At 43.5% G+C, this 17,390-nt stretch overlaps 1 protein-coding gene across 1 annotated transcript in view; it reads right to left on the bottom strand.

The window, feature by feature from the left end:
- LOC150079454 (adenylate cyclase type 1-like) overlaps positions 1 to 17,390 on the bottom strand; it is a 317,266-nt gene that overhangs the window by 107,682 nt on the left and 192,194 nt on the right. The gene's annotated exons all lie outside the window — the stretch shown is intronic.

The following is a 17,390-nucleotide window of genomic DNA, read 5'->3' as shown; positions in this document are numbered from 1 at the left end:
TTACTGTCATTAGCTATATGGTGCAAGAAAGCCTGAAGCTTTTGCTGCACCAACCAAAAAAAAAAAAAAAAGAAGAAGAAGTTCCTAAGTTAACCGGAGAAAGAGAACAAGAGTCAGATGTAGAAAGGAATCACCAAGAAAGAGAAGAATGATGGTATTCAGCTCAGGACACTGGGTGTGTCAAGCTCATGCTCACCAGATGTGAGCTCCTGGGATGCGACTATCCCACTGAGCAAGCCAAAGAACTGGAGTGATGTGGTCGCAACCCGTGTTTATATAAGCATGAATAATTTGCATAATGTGTGATCTAAGGTGGTAGATCGATTTTTATTGGATACTGGGAATTTGCATGCCAGGATGCCTAATATATCAAATATTCGCCTTCGGCGACACTGATCACAATAAAATATTCATGAAAAACATTTTGTTCAACAGTGTATATAATATGAAACTGTGCACAATACAAGACATTAATAACGGTACACGACACTACACATATACAAAATATATTAACCTTTAAATCTTTGGCACTGACTGTTCTGTTTCACACCCACGAAGTATACTACGCGAAGATGGGGGAAACACCTGGTGCCGTTTGACACTAAACACACTCTACTATACAAGACCTTAAGATCGCCAATATGGCTGCCCATGCTGCCACGTTATTTTACCACTGCTGGTTTTTAGTTGAAAATGTGTGTCTTAAGTGTTTTTCTTCAAACCAAAAGTGTTCTTAGTGATTCTGCAACTTCAGTGGACCCTCGTGATGAGAAACTGTTTTTACCTTGTTAGAAGCGTCTTTATTTGTATCCTTTGTATCAGACCGCATGGTCACTATGTGGAATACAGAGAGGTGACCAATATATCGCGGTCGCCACGCTTCTACCGGGCAACTTGACTGGGAAGGTACCACAGTGATTGTAACTTTGAGCAGTGATCGTGCCCCAACATTTTAGGCTTGAATTCAGCATAATTTTAACCAAATAATGACTTTTGTGTCCCCCTTATCATTAACTGTCCACAATGAGAAGCCATCTTCATCCCTATTCAACCTACAGCATTACTGATGTCACCACTGTTTTCGTCGCCATCAAAAACTCACTAAGAAAGTAACCCCGTTCTCCTAGGGAAAATTTAAACTTTGCTGTCTCCCCCACCCCGAAAGTGACAGAAGGGAACTCCCAAAACTTGGAGACTCACCGTGAGCCTCCTAATTTAGTCACGGTCATGTGGTGGACATTTGCCATCATTCTAAACAGTCTTCCAGCACACAGTACTCGCTCCCGATAATCCGAACTGTCCCGGTTATAGGGATTGCATGAAAATGGAGGCGAAATCAGATAAAAACAAGGATTCCCCGACCCAAAGTCAGAATGACGATCCCGTCATCCTCGACCAAACAGAGAAAGTAGAGGACACCCAATCGGGGGTCCCCCAAACAAAGCGGAAAACCGTAACAAGACATGTCCTAGATCGGAGAGGGAACTGCTAGATATCACTGTATCTCAAAAGGACCCTAGTGAGGAAAAGCCGCAAAAAAAAACTGCTTGATCCCCACCTTGCCAGACGGCTCATTTCAGGAAAAAACGCTGTACCTTAGAACGGCACTGGAAACCCTATTCAAAGACAACCCAAACAGAGTATTCACTGGACTTCGGTCCCAGATTGTAACAATCTTTAACAAACTGGAAGCACTCCTGAACGATACCCACTTAGAAAGTGAGAGAGCGACGGCTAAGCTCCACATTCCATATATGGAATGTGGCGCAAACAAAATGCTACAGCGTGCGCCCACATACGCAGAAACACTGAGGAAACCATCAAACATGATAGAAAACACACAAACCAAAGGCCAGCCGGCCAAAGGAAAACCTCTGCTCCCTACCCCTACTGAGACCTCTCACCACAGACGACACTACCTCCAGCGAAAGCATAAACACCTACGTCATAAAAGAATTATCCGATGATCTGAAATCAACACGAATCAAAACAATTAGGAAAACAAGAAACTCAGGAATCGTCATAGAGACCGAAACTAAAGAGGAAGCTAGCCAAATAATGACAAACCCTAAAATAAGAAATTTAGGGTTAAAAGCGTGGCACCGAAAAGGAAAGGTCCCTCAATTAAAATCTACGGCTTAGATGCCAATATAACACCAGAGGAACTAACCATCGAATTATATGTCAGGAATCTACAGAGGTCCCTACCGGAAACCAACACGAAGGACCTAATTACGCCTAGACACGCTATCAAACCCAAGAACTTGGTTGTGAAACTCAGCCCAATAGCATGGCAAGTCCTTGCGAACCAAATGCGGATATTTTTCAATTGGAACAGCCACAAATTCCATGAACACATGTGGACATCTGTATACGTAAGGGCGGCACCTAGAACGTTTGTTCAACTCCGCCTCGTATCTCTGTGAAGAACAGTATCACTACAAATGGACCAGTTGTGTGTGTGTGATGTAGACCCAGAAGCACTAGTCACCTGGAGAGATGATTCTGGGTACTCGTTCACACCACGGGAAGGTGGGCCAGTCCCAGTAAAACACGTACCGTCTCAAAAGAGACTCTGGCCCACATGGTGTTATCAGCAGGTGGGCCAGGAACCTCTGGAGGCCCATTCCAGACGGAAGAGAGAAGAAAAAAAAAAAAAAAAAAACTATCCGTGGTGTAATTTTATTACACCACGGGTAGTTTTGGGTTGTTTGTAATTAAAAAAAAAAAAGTGCAGGTAAAATTTAAAAAAATAATAAAATAAAATGGTGCAGATAAATAAAAAATAATAATTAAATAAAATGAAAACAAAATAAACAATTTTTTTTTAAAAAATAAATAATAATAAATAAAATATAATAAAAAAATTAAATAAATAAATAATAACAAAACTAGCGGTGCAGGTAAAAATAAAATAATATATATTTATATAGGAAAAATAAATTAAAAATAATAATTTAAAAAAAAGTGAATAAATGAAATAAAAAAAATTGATAAGTATGGCAGATTTAGCAAAAACAAAAACCGAACTAAAATACATTTAAAAAATAAAATAATAAAAGCAAAAAAAAATAAAAAATAATATAAAAGAAATATAAAATAAAAAATTTGAATTTAGCCTTCCTTTTCACAAGTGCGAAATCTAGTCTGTAGAATTTTTGTGTGGTTTTTGTTGGCACTGGCATACAAGGTCTTTCGCCGGGTAAAAATGCCAGATTCAAAGGCCTGCAGGGAAGAAAGATTGTCTGGAGTTTGGATTAGTTGATCCACGTGGTTTGGGGAGAAGTTGGATATTCCTTTCCAAAGTTGATCTCCCAGATCCTAGTACAAGTCGCAATCAAAAAAGATGGTACCAGTTTTCCTTGGCTCTACAAAAGCATAGGTCGGTAGCAAGAAGCCGCAGTTGGTAGAGCTTTTCATTCAGGAAGCCGTGGCCGGTCACCAAGAAAGACGTCTCTAGGCTAAGAGAGAACCAGGATCTTGCAGTTTTTTTTCATTGCAAACTTTACCTCGCGGAGGAATCTTTTGGTTACTGTGCCCTGTGGCGACGTATGCCACCCGGTTTGTCCGATGTTTACCAGTTCGTTGTAACATCGTGTTTTTTCAGTCTTATCATCTGCAGTGAGATTAAGCTCAATATCCAGAATACAGTATGGTATTTTCTTTTTAATTCTGGAGCAGAGCCCACGGAAGACTGTAAACAAATCAAGCGGGAGAGTTCCCACAATTACCTGAATAGCTGCGGTGGAGACAGTCCTGCATATTCGGTGGGTGGTCAGAATGGAGTTCAGTTTGTTTCTCATTTTTATAATAACTGCACGGTGGAACCACACACCGGCGGCATAAGTTACAATGGGTAGGAATACTGCTTTGTAGTATAGCGATAACGTTCTCTTAGACAAACCCCAATCACTTTGAGAGAATCTGAGAATGGAGGCAGAAAAACCTTAAACTTTGGTGCTGAGGTGTTGGAGGTGTAGGAAGAAGCAGAGTTTGTGGTCAATAGTGACCTCTAAGACCCTTGCTTGCATAACTAAAGGCCGTTGCACTTTGCACCAGCGACCTTGACTTGTGGGGGTTTCCACAGGTCAAGTTTGTTCTTGAAGATCATTATTTTGGATATAGCTGGATTTATGTGGAGCTTGTTTAACCTGGTCCAGATGGAGAGATTGTACAAAACATGATGAGCGTTAGCTTCCAGACAAGATGATGGTAAGATCGTCTACAAATGCAACATTTTTTTTTTTTGTCAAAGAACTTACTAAGCCAATTTTGGAGAACCATGTTCCAGACCAGGGGTTCCAGAACAGAGCCCTGAGGAGAACCCCTGTAGACAGGCCTTGTGATCTGAAGAAATTTTGAAGAATAATAGTTCCCAAATGCTACAGTTGCTGCAAGTTTGGCCACACAACCCACACTTGCAGCCAAACCACCCCGACTTGTGGCCATTGTGGTAACAAAGGCCATGACTACAAAGACTGCCCAAAAAAAAAAAAAAAAAAAGACGAAGAACAAAATGTGCTAACTACAAAAGCCAAAAACTGGATGCAGCATACTCACTTAGAGACAACCAATGCCCCATCTATGTAAAAATCAAGAGCTTAAACCAATCCAGAATTGATTATGGCAGCACACCTTAAACATTATAATACTACAACAGTTAAATTCATCCAACTAAATGCGCAGAGGGCAAGGGCTATAACCGATCAGGTTAGGCTGAAGGCTGACGAAACTAATGCAGACATCATCCTGCAAGAACTGTAAAGCCACTCCAAACTCAGAGGGTATCCACTCAACTATAAATTAATAAAGGCAGAAGAAATCACTCCATGGGCTGCAATCCTAGTTAGAAATCCGGACATTACAGCCACCAAAATATCCCATCTGTGCACGGCCTGGGCCCAAGTCATCACACCGCACTTGGCACCTTTTACGTCATTTCCCTATACTGCAGACCTGGTGAGGACATAACCACAACTACTAGATACCTGGAACACGCCACCAACCAACAAGGAGAAAAAATCATTATTGGGGCTGATGCAAATTGCAGATTCCCCGCCTGGTACAGCCACACCCCTGACAGGCAAGGTACTAGGAATGGGCAGCTATTGAAGGAATTCATTTCGAGCTCTTCCATCGCCGTCCTCAACAGACCAAACACACTACCAACATTCTGTAACCTCCGATTTGAAGCAAAAATCGATGTCTCCCTCGGCATCTGAAATATAGCAGGCAACATCACTGATTGTATGGTCCATGACGCCTGGACTACATCAGACCATAGGTCCTGACCTATCAACTCAACAGGAACTTGCATCGTCAACCGCCTGCAAAAAAGATTCTCCTCCGTTATGCACTGCAAATGGCAAACTGGGACATATTCCAGGAATCCCTGACAGCGAACAAGAACAGAAGAATACAAGAACTAATCACTGCCAGAAACCCCGATGACCTACAAAGGACCATCACAGGAATCGTTACAGAGGCTGCCAAGATCTCGATCAAAAGAAAATGGCTGAAACCAGGGGCTGTGCCACGGTGGAGCCATGAATTACAACAACTTCGCAAGGAAGTACAGAACAAAAGGACAAACTTTCAAAGGGCTAGAAGGTCATGGCCTGTGCAGGAGGTAGAAGCACTCAGAAATCTATATAGAGAGGCACGAAACTAGTATACCGCCCTTATACGGAAAAACGAAAGAGAATCCTGGGAGAGGCTAATGACAAATACGGGAAACGCTGAACCCTGGGGTGTCGTGTATAAAATGGTCATGAACAAACTCCCCAGAGGGAAAGTACTTACAACCATAGTCACGCACCAAAAGACGAAACTTGCTCGCCCGTGGGAAGCACCAATAACCAACATCTTAGACGTCACCTTCCATCCCCATGTAGAACCACAAACGGAGGAAAAAATCCAGACCTGCATAAGCAATGACAATTACCAAACAGAGAATGCAGAACCACAATTCACCAAAGACGTCTCTTCCTGGCTGCCTCACACATAACAGCAAAGAAATGTCCTTTCCCAGACCTCGGAAAAGTCGGAAAAAAGTCGCTGAAACAGAACCAAACCTACTGCTCCAACTCTTCAACCTAATAATTAAAAATCCAACAAAACCACCACTGATCATCTGGGGGCACCTTCCCTATCGTCCCCATACTTCCACTTCTCCCCCCCCACTCTATCTGTACTCAAACGACGCCCCAAACACCAAATCAAATTTCGCCCAAAGTATGGTTTCAAGAAGGGGAGGGGAGGATGATGCCGTTTGCTGGCTTAATAGCTTCTCCCAATTTATACAATTCACCTCAGAGGTGGGAACGGGCGGTACTCTGTCGTTTTTGGACGTATTGGTCTCTAGGGTGGGTTCTAGGCTTAAGACGTCAGTTTTTAAAAAACCGATGTGTAGAGGTCAATACACCCACTATAATTCAGCACAAGCTGGACAATACAAGAATAGTGTAGCAAAAGCTTTATTTGACAGAGTAAGATCACACTGTACCACTTGAGGATAAAGAGAAAGAAATTAATCGTGTCACGGCAGAACTTAGAAAGTGCGGATACCCCCAGAGGATCCTGGATAGATATAGTAGAGGAGTGTCCGAGCGTAGGGAGTCGTTCGTCCCGGTAGCCACCGCATACATCCCCTACTATCCGGGCCTTACTGAGCATCTGGCAAGAATTTTACGGGGTTATAAGACACGCTGTGTACAGCTTCCTGGGCGGAGGCTGTGCACAGCTGTGTCCCAGGTCAAAGACCGTATACCAAAAGATCTCAGTAGTGGAGTTATTTATAGAATAGAATGCCCGGATTGTGGGGAGTGTTATGTGGGGGAAACAAAACGACGGCTTAGGGATCGTCTGGGGGAACATTTAAATGCCATAAGAACCGCTGATTACAGTAAGTCTGCCGTGGCCGAACATTTTTGGGAGAAGCAGCATCAAATCTCCCCGGAGGACGCTATTATTTTGGATCGTGCACACGGTTACTGGGAGCGTAAATGGCTCGAGGGTTTACGGATTGGTTCATCCAGTAAGAATACCATGAATAGAGATAGAGGCATGCGTATTCATCCCATTTTTGAAACAATTGTATTAAGTTCGGATGAACGATTTTATTTGCCACGTACCCGAGACATTTCCGCTTCCGGTTCTGACCATGTGCCGATTGAACCACGTGGAGAAATATCACGTGTGGAGGTACCGTGAACCTGCTATTTAAGGAGATGTTGCAGAAAGTCATATTACTGCTGAAGAAGAGAGCTGACGCTCTCGAAAGCTCCAGGTTTTTAGCTCTTTTAATTTTATATTTTAGCTTATTTTATTGTAAATGATCTTTTATTACAGTTTTTAGCAATCATTAGTTTATTGTAAATAATTTGTTTTTGATTTTATATTACTTGTAAAATTTTAGTCACAGTAAATTTTATTCAATGGTCGGTGTATGAGTTTATTTTCTAGATATGGTTTCAGCCTGTTCATTCTAAGCGATACTCCAACAATCGATGGCGCAGGCATGCACATGGATGCGCCAACAATCGATGCAAATTCAGTTGTTTTTTTTTTTCTTTATTATTATTTTATTATTATGTTTTAAGGTCTTTGCCGCCGAAATTTCAGGAAAGTAAGCGGCAGGACCTGCCAGAGTAAATCTAAGTCTACTGGGTTCCTGGTCTGCTTCCGAGACGAAAGTCGGGCAACGTTGGCCTCAGCAGGGGTCCAAAGGCTAAATGACCAGATGAACAACGGTACACGACACTACACAAATCCATACACTTTTAAATCTCTGGCCTTCCCAGCAAACTGGCACACCCACAATGAAAGCAACGCGGAGATGGGGTAAACTGCTGGTGCCGCTTGACATCAACATACTTTACACAAGACCTGTGCCAATATGGCTGCCTTTCATGCTGCCACGTTTTTTCTCTTTCCTGGATTTTAGCTTAAAATATGTATTTAAAGTGTTTTTCTTCACCCCAAAAGTGTACACAATGATTCTACAACTCCAGTGGATTCTCCACAGGAGAATCCACTGGAGTTGTAGAATCAATAAAACACAGAATGTTGGTGAGAACCATTCTGTGTTTTATTGAGTGTTTTATTTAGCTTGCTAGAAGCATCATTATTTGTATTCTTTGTGTTAGACCACATGGTCTCCGTGTGGCCGACATTTGGAATATAGAGAGGCGACCGATATAACGCGGTCGCCACGCTTCTACCTGGCAATTGACTGGGGAGGTACCACAGTGCCTGTAATGGACAACATCCATGTCCCAACCCTTCTCACCGAACTGTGTGACTTATCCAAAAATAATGACTTTGTGTGTCTGTTGCCTCCCCCCCCCCTGCCATAGACTGCATGGCATTATGCAAACTTTTCCCCAGTGTTCATTACAGCATTTTAGATGTCACCATCGTTTTCACTTCCGGAAACATCATAGGGAATTAGCCCCACCTCTCTAGTTGAATTTTAACTGTGGGCTGTTTCCCCCAACCTGTACACAGTGGGGGGTCAGCCCAAATTTTTACCGACGAACTGCTCTGCCTGCATCCCACCTAGAAAAACGCGACAGGTGTCAATCTTCACCGATCACAGAGTTCTACAACGTGAAACCCAAGAAACCGCTAAACTGGACAATCTCGAAAATCCGGATTTAATCAAGATGGAGGGAAAGCCTGAACATACCCAGGATATCCCGCACCTGAATCCCAACGACGACCCCATCATCATAGAAAACGAGGATGAAACGGCGGACACCCGCACTGGGGCCCACAGACTGGCAAAAGGAAAAATAGAAAGCCAACAGTGCCCAAGTCGGAGAGGGAGACGCGCTCGCAAACTGAACCCAAAATAACGTCGAAAAGTATCCTGCTTTTACAGAGAGTACTTCTAATGAAGAAAAATATGATAATCCCCGTATGCCGGTCCTTAAAGAAATGAACTGAAATGTTCTAAACTGACGGATTCAAATACCAGCGATAACTTGGCGTTTACAGCCCAAGACACTATGCTATCTACTACAGAAATAGTTCCCAAGACTACAAACACCGGAATTGAAAACCCGACCTGTGAGGGTGTTCCCTCAGCATACGAAGCCATGTCAAAACTAAAAAAAAAACAAGTCGTCGGCTTTTTAACGCGTGATTCAAACAAAGTGACTAAGTCAGATATTAACTTCATTCTAGACAAGTGGGCCAACTTAGAGCCTATAGCCAATGCCATCCTAATCGAAAATAAGCGTCTAAAGGTTCGTTCAGATGAACTACAAACATGTGGAATCCTTTATGACAATTTCATGAAAAACGCAAATGCGAAACAAGTTTCCCATTCTTTTGCACAGATACTTAAAAAAGATATTTCTTCTGCCTCTACTAACCAAAGATATCACAATTCTATCACTGTCCATAATGAAACTACACACATTGATGATCCTTCAAAGGAAAAGCAGAACCTGCTAATACTGAGAGCTTCCGACCAATGCAAGTTAAATACAAGTCAAGAAATGAAAGACACTGTAACTGAAACATTAAAACATGAGTACAAAGATGTAAGAATTAAAAACTCTTCGTCTCATCTGCAACAAAGGAGTACTGATAGAAACTGCATCCCAAAAAGATCTTGAAAAGATTGCTTCTTCGCCTTCTTTCTCTAATATAGGAATCTCTACCGATAAACCCAAATTTCCAAATCCAACTCTGCTCATTTATGAGGTTCCAAAAGAAACGACCAAAGAAGATATAGTGAGTGACCTTTTCTACAAAAACCCTCAGAGACTATTGCTTTTCTCATGAAGAAGTTGCACAGGAAACACCTTTCCGTTTTAACACAGCTTCAAAATCAAAGTCCACTGTGAATTGGGTAATTGGCTTCTCTCCGAGTATTTTCAAGCTCTTGCAGAGTAATGATAGAATATTCTTAAGGCAAAGACACACAAATATTGGAGGTTTACTGTTATAACCTTTTAATGCTTGGGTTACGAACACTCTTCTCATCACTGCACCCATAAGTCAACATCCTGTGGCCACTGTGCCAATGGTGGACACATTTTTGCAGATTGCCCGCACAAAGCTGAACCACCCAAATGCATCAACTGCAAAAGAAGAGAGAGAGAGAGAGAGAAAGAGAGAGAGAGAGAGATGACAACCATTCGGTCCGGGATACTCAGTGCCCTGAATACCTACGCGCTGTTTAGATAGCTCGTACGAAACTAATAAATGAATAATACGACTATTTCCAATGGCAACCTTACGGATGTGAACAGCAATACAGTAATAGATCCAATTGAATTAATACAAATAAATGTACACAGATCTCGAAGTGTCACAGATGAATTAAGAATTGCCAGTGAAGAACACCATCTGGACTTAATATGCATACAGAAGCCCTATTTCTCAAAACAGTCATATGGTGGATATTCAAAAGTCACGGGATTCTCTTTGGCCTCTCGTGTTGTCCATACTCAAGTCCCTGATCCTAAATCGGCCATTGTCATATTAAACAAGAAACTAGATATTACAGTCATCTCAAGTCTTTGTGATCAATATTCTACTTGTATTCTTGTAACCGTATCGTCTTTTTCTTTCTACATTATATCCCTGTACTGTCCGCCTTTTGCAGATCTGAACTTTTCCTTATGTACCTTGAAAAAGTCTTTGAAACTCTTTGGATGCTCTCTCTCTCTCTCTCTCTCTCTCTCTCTCTCTCTCTCTCTCTCTCTCTCTTTACTTATTATTATTTATTTTATTACATTTCTTTTTTCTCTTTGAATGATCCCAAACTCTTGGGCATTCAGTACGAGCTACTCAAGGTCCGCCATATTAAATGCGTTGTTGTGGCTCACCTCCCCGTGGTGTAGACGGACATTGGGTAAGCTTTCCAGGTGACTGCCTGCCTGGTGACAAAGAGACCAGAAACAACTAAACAACAACACACTTCACAAACATAACATTACACACATTTCTGGCCTGTTACAGTGATCTGTAATCATCACAGTGTACAAAGGCGGAGTTGATCTCACGTTCAGGTGCCGTCCCACATAAGATACTATACATGTCTACAAACTGAACTCAAAGAACCAAAAGAAATCCAAGATAATCAGACAAGCGAGAGAGAGAGAGAGAGAGAGAGAGAGAGAGAGAGAGAGAGAGAGAGAGACGCCAGCGATGAAACACAACCGGAACCCCTCAACTGCTGGCGGACACCGTTCCCGAGAAGGCAACGATACTTAAACCCGTCCTTGAAACTCTGTTCAAAGAACAGACCATCAGAGTAACTGCAGGACTCAGAGGGCAAATAGTCAACCTCTGGAACAAACTCGACACACTCCTAACTGAAACGTATATTAAAAGCGAAAGAGTAACAGCTAATCTCCAAACATATATTGAATGTGGTGCGAAACAAATGCAACAGCGTGCATCCACATACGTAGAAACAGCGAGGAAACTCCCCAACGTACTTGAAAACACACAAACCAAGAACCAACCAGATAAAAGGGAAAACTCTACTGCCAACTACTAAAATTGTTGTACTGAGGCCACTTGCTCCTGATGACACCACCTCCAGCGAAAGTATATATCTGATGACCTGAAATCGACGAGAATAAAAACAATCAGAAAACGAGGAATCCGGGAACAGTCATAGAAACGGAAACCACCAAAGAGGCCAGCCAGATCATGACTGGCCCAAAATAACAACCACAGGACTGGAGGCGAAAGCACCGAGGAAAAAAGGACCCTCCATCAAGATCTACGACCTGAAAAATACATTACGTCAGAAGAACTGACCTCTGAGATATATACTTCAAAAACCTGCAGAGGTCCCTCCCAAATTCCAACATGAAAGAACTGGTCACACCGAAATATGCGATCAAACCCACGACAGGAAACTCTAAGAACTTGGTAGTGGAACTCGGCCCTGCGGCATGGCAAGTCATGACCAAGCAAACAAGGATCTTTGTAAACTGCAGTAGCCACAGATTCCACGAATATAGTGGTCTCCAAATGTTATAGGTGTTGCAAATTTGGCCACACCACTCATACATGCAGCCAAACTGTCCAGACATGTGGCCATTGTGCCGAAAAAGGCCATGATTACAAGAACTGCCCTAAGAAAGAAAAACAACGAATATGTGCCAACTGCAAAGGCGAAAAACTCGATGCAGCGCACTCAGTAAGAGACAACAAATGTCCCATCTACATAAAAATCAAGAGCATTAACCAAATTTAGCATTAATTTTAGCAAAATAGCATTAATTAACCAAATTTAGCATTAATTTACCAAATAGAGCATTAACAAACCAGAATCAACTAGGGCAGCACACCTTAAGCAATATAGAGAAATTCATTCAACTTAACGCACAAAGAGCAAAGGCCGTAACCGATCAGGTTAGTCTTAAAGCCAATGAAACAAATGCTGACATCATCCTCCAGGAACCATACACCCACTCCAAACTCGTCAGAGGGTACCCCCTAAATCATAAAATAATTCAGACAGAAGAAACCACTCCATGGGCTGCAATCCTCATCAGAAACTGACATAACAGCCACCAAAATTTCTCACCTGTGCACGGCCTGGGCCCAAGTCATTACTGCACTAGGAGCTTTCTACATCATCTTCTGGTACTGCAAACCAGGTTAGGACATCACCACAGCCATCAGATACCTGGACCATGTCACTAACATGCTATTAGAAGAAAAAAATCATCACTGGAGCGAATGCAAACTGTAGGTCTCCGGCCTCGTTTAGCCACACCCCAGGCAGGCAGGGCACCAGGAACGGGCAGCTTATGGAGGATTTCATCGCGAGTGCTTCCATCGCCATCCTGAACAGACCAAACCAGGTCCCAACATTTTGCAATCTTAGATGGGAAGCAACAATCGATGTCTCTCTTGCCACAACAAATATCGCAGGTAACATCTCTGACTGGACGGTCCAGGACGCCTGGATCACTTCAGACCACAGGATTCTGACCTTTCAGCTTAACAGAAGTCTATCTCAACAACTGACTATAGGACGAATGCCCCACTGCTACGCTCTGCAACCTGCAAACTGGGACCTCTTCCAAGAAACCCTGATAAGCAAACAGAAGAGCACAAGATCTCAACCGTCACAAACTCTGATAACCTACAAAGGACAATCATGGCAATAATCACAGATGCTGCCAACACCGCGATGGGCTTGGCAAACCCAGGGTCCTGAGCTGGATATCATCATTCTTCTCTTTCTTGGTGATTCCCTTCTCTCTCTCTTTCTCTCTCTCTCAGGGTAACGTGGGAATTTTTTTTGGCTGGTACAGCATAAGTCTCAGGCTTCCTTGCACCATATGGATAATAATAATAAGAAGAAGAAAAAGAAGAAGAAGAAGAAAACGCCAAACCAGGAGCCGTGCCTTGGCACGACTTGCAACAACTCCGCAGGGAAGTACAGAACAAAAGGAAAAACTTCCAAAGGGTTAGGAGGTCATGGCCTGTGCAGGAGGTGGATGTAATTAGAAACCTATACAGAGAAGCATGGAACTCCTACATCGCACTCATATGAAAGAACAAAAGAGATTCCTGAAAAAGACTGGTGACCAACACAGGGAACGCTGACCCCTGGAGTGTCGTGTACAAAGTCGTCACGAATAAACTCCCTAGGGGAGAGGTTGTAACAACCAAGCCACAAGGAACTCCTACCCGATCATGGGAGGAATCAATAAACAATATCTTAGACGTAGCCTTCTACCTTCGTGTGGACCTGCAAACAGAGAAACAACTCCAGACCTGCACAAACAACGAAAATTACCAAACAGTGGCTGAAGAACCACAATTTACCAGGGAGGAGCTCCTCCTGGCCCCTTCGCGAATAACAACAAAAAGATGTCAGGGTGCAGACCTCCTGGAGCCAGAAATCATTAAGAAAGTCACAGCAAGAAATAGAACTCTACCTACTGCTTAAACTCTTCAAACTGTGCCTCACAAATGGATCCTACTTGCATGACTGGAAAATGGCAAACGTCAAGTTAATAAGGAAAAGCCCAAACAAACCGCTGTAACAATCATCCTCTTATACACCAATTGCTCTCCTCACCGTCCACAGTAAACTCCTTGAACGACTACTACTCTCAAGAATCCACCACCACTATCAACTGGCAAATCTAGCCTCATCCAACCAGTACGGGTTCAAACAGGGTCGATCCACCGTTGATGTCCTCCAAAGCTTAATTACATAAGTGCAAGAAACCGAAAGAAATTACTTACTGGCCATCTCCATGGATATTTCCCGGGCATTCGACACCTTGTGGTGGCCGAGCATCCTAGTCCGGCTCCGGGACGCAAGGGTACCTGGAAACCTGTTCAAAGTGATCTAGAGCTACCACACAGAGAATAATAAAGGTCAATAACTCCTATAAAGAAATAAAAAAGGAAATTTACAGAGGCTGCCCACAGGGCTTAGTCCTGGGTACAACGATGTGGAAACTCGTGCTGGATGAATTCCTACACAAGGACCTGGGAGGGGTACAGTCTCAGGCCTTTGCAGACGACCTCATCCTGACAAACTCCAGATCACAACTAGAAACATTGGCAAACCGTGCCCTGCAAATCCTCCAGGAATGGGCTGGGCTGCACATACCTACCGGGTTTGTTCACAACATACTTGTTGACATGACATGGCATCGTCAAATTAACCTCACTAGGCATAGCAAATGATCTAAACTGTATGCAAACAAGAAACTTGCGCACCTCATGTTCGACTGCCACCAATACCACGACCTCCGCTGCAAACTGGTGACAAGATTGCAACACTCCCCCAAAGACCAGGAATAATATATCCTGGATGGCAAGGAATCATACACTGCCCTCAGAGAAAACGCGCAGGAATTATTTACCAGACGTCGAACCATTCTGACACAACAAATCAACTTACAATCCAACAGCACCACAAACGGAGAAACTGACACGGAATCTGGCTAACGAAAGGAGACAAGAAAAAAGTGACCCTGACTGCACTTTCGCAATGAACAAAACCTACCTCTTAATTGAAAACATGGACACGAAACTACAGCTGATCGAATTCCTGGACTGGACCCTGTGACCTGAATGAGACACACTGACCAAGACGAGCGTAGCTGCCAAACGCCTTGTTGGTGATCTGAACCGACTGCCCTGACTCGATTCACTTTAAATCCCTTACCCCGGCAGGAGGCAGAGGAGTATTCCTATCTCCTCCCCTCTTTTCTCCTGGTGGGGCTTGGGCATGCCCCACTGATTACCTGGGGGCGTCTTTCCTATTTCTCCCATTCTTCTGCCTTTCCCCCCAACCTTCAGTCTCCCCCCACTCTGTCTATACACAAGTGTATGCCCTACACGTCGAAATTTAATCATCTCTAAATCATACCATTCGCCCAAAATATCAGGCCTATCCAATTCTAGCGTTATCTCCCCACGCAACTTATTATTTTTTATTTGTTTATTTTTATTATTTTTTTTTAGGTCCTAGCCGCCGAAATCTCAGGAAAGTAAGCAGCAGGACCTGCCAGAGTAAATCTAAGTCTACTGGGTTCCTGGTCTGCTTCCACGGGGAGAAAGTAGGGCAACGTTGGACCTCAGTAGGGGTCCAGCGGCGAAACGGCCAGAAGAACAATTGTACACGACACTACACACACTCAACGTCCATACTTTTAAATCTCTGGCCTTCCCAACGAACTTGTACATCCACAATGAAAGCAACGCGAAGATGGGGGGAACCCCTTGTTCCGTTTGACATCAACATACTTTACACGTATACAAGACCTGTACTACCCATATACTTTTATTAAATCTCCGGCTTTCACAGAGTTCTGTGCCACTACAGAGTACACAACGCAGAGATGGAGGAAACACATGATGCAGTTAGACATCAAATACTTTCCCCAATGTCTGCAACTAAGAAATTTATCCCTGCAGTAGATAGAATCTACCCAAAACTGCCACAATGGTATTTCCCTGGCTTGTTCTGCTTACAGGACATGGACGCATACAGGAGAAACTCAATATCCTTGGCATTACAGATGATCCATTATGCCATTGTGGTCAACCTGAATGCTGGGACCACCTCATGTACCAATGTGAACTTTATGAAGATCTCAGGTGCCAACTGATGACTAAGATCCATTACCTGCCTCTCAATCAAGAGCAGAGCACCACATACTTTCTGATGAAAGGGAATTTTATGCCTTCACAAGGTTTGCACAAGAACTCTTTGAAAGGAGAATAAAAAGAGCCCCCTCTAGGGACAATCGTTATGACCAAACATGAGGACCATATGAAATATTCTCATGGAGTCGACTGACCTAACTTTGACCTACCTGGACTAGACTCATACAACCAGAACAGACTTTACTCTGGACAGTGACTGTTGCCCCCCTGTCCTCAAACATGGCGTGAATGGATTAACTTCCAACAAGACAACTGAAAGGCGATCTGTCAGTGCACCCTGGCGCTCACACCTTCATCCCCTTCTCTTCCCCTCGTTTTGCCTGATGGAGCAATGCCTCCATTGAACTCGGGGGATGCCTTCTCTTTCGCCCCCTTATTTCTACCTTTCCCCCTCTTCCGTCTCAAACCCGCAACTCTCCTCTCCCTCGGCAGGGAGGAGGGGACGGCTTTCTGTCCCCTCCCTGCCTCCCTCTCTCTCTTCTCCCTGTGGGACTTGTTGCCACTGACTTTCCCGAGGATGTCTTCATTATTATCGCCATATTTCTAACTGTCCCCTGCAGCCTTCACCCCTACTCCCATACTACCAACCTGCTGCGGGTGCGCAACCTTAAACTTAACTCCAACCTAACGATTAACTTTGACTTCATCTTGACCTAAACCCTTTGGTTTTTTTTGACATTAGACCCTTGCCACTGAAATCACCGGAAAGTAGGTGGCAGGGCCTGCCATAGTACTACTTCTACTGAAATCCCTCTATATCTGACCTTTCTCCTCGGGGAAAAGTGTGAGCAAAGGAGGAGTCCCACTAGGGGCCCAACGGTTAAAAAGTCAGAGGAACAAGACACTACACTACACAACACAACTATACACTGACATTTTTTAAAATCTCTGGCCTTCACAGAGTTCTGTGTTACACAAAGAGAGTACACATCGTGGAGATGGGGGTGAACGCCTGGGGCCATTAGACAATGAACACTTTACACAAGGCCTGTGTCTGCGCACTACCACAATGGAATCGTCATCGTCCTCTCCACACTGGGCGGAAAAAGCCCGTGTTCGAATCTCGTCGATGACGCGAGGAACTTTTATGGACTTTTTCTCTCACGGCTGAGTTAGGTCCGTCTCAGGTGTAGACAACAAGGTTCGCCCCCCCCCCCAGAAAAACTAGGGTTTTTCATCTAGCAAAGCAGGAAAATCGACCAGAAATCACA

The sequence above is a fragment of the Mastigoproctus giganteus genome, chromosome 10, assembly GCF_048544385.1.
Source record: "Mastigoproctus giganteus isolate SK-2022 chromosome 10, ASM4854438v1, whole genome shotgun sequence".
Taxonomy (NCBI): domain Eukaryota; kingdom Metazoa; phylum Arthropoda; class Arachnida; order Uropygi; family Thelyphonidae; genus Mastigoproctus; species Mastigoproctus giganteus.
This window is presented reverse-complemented; position numbering and strand designations above follow the sequence as displayed.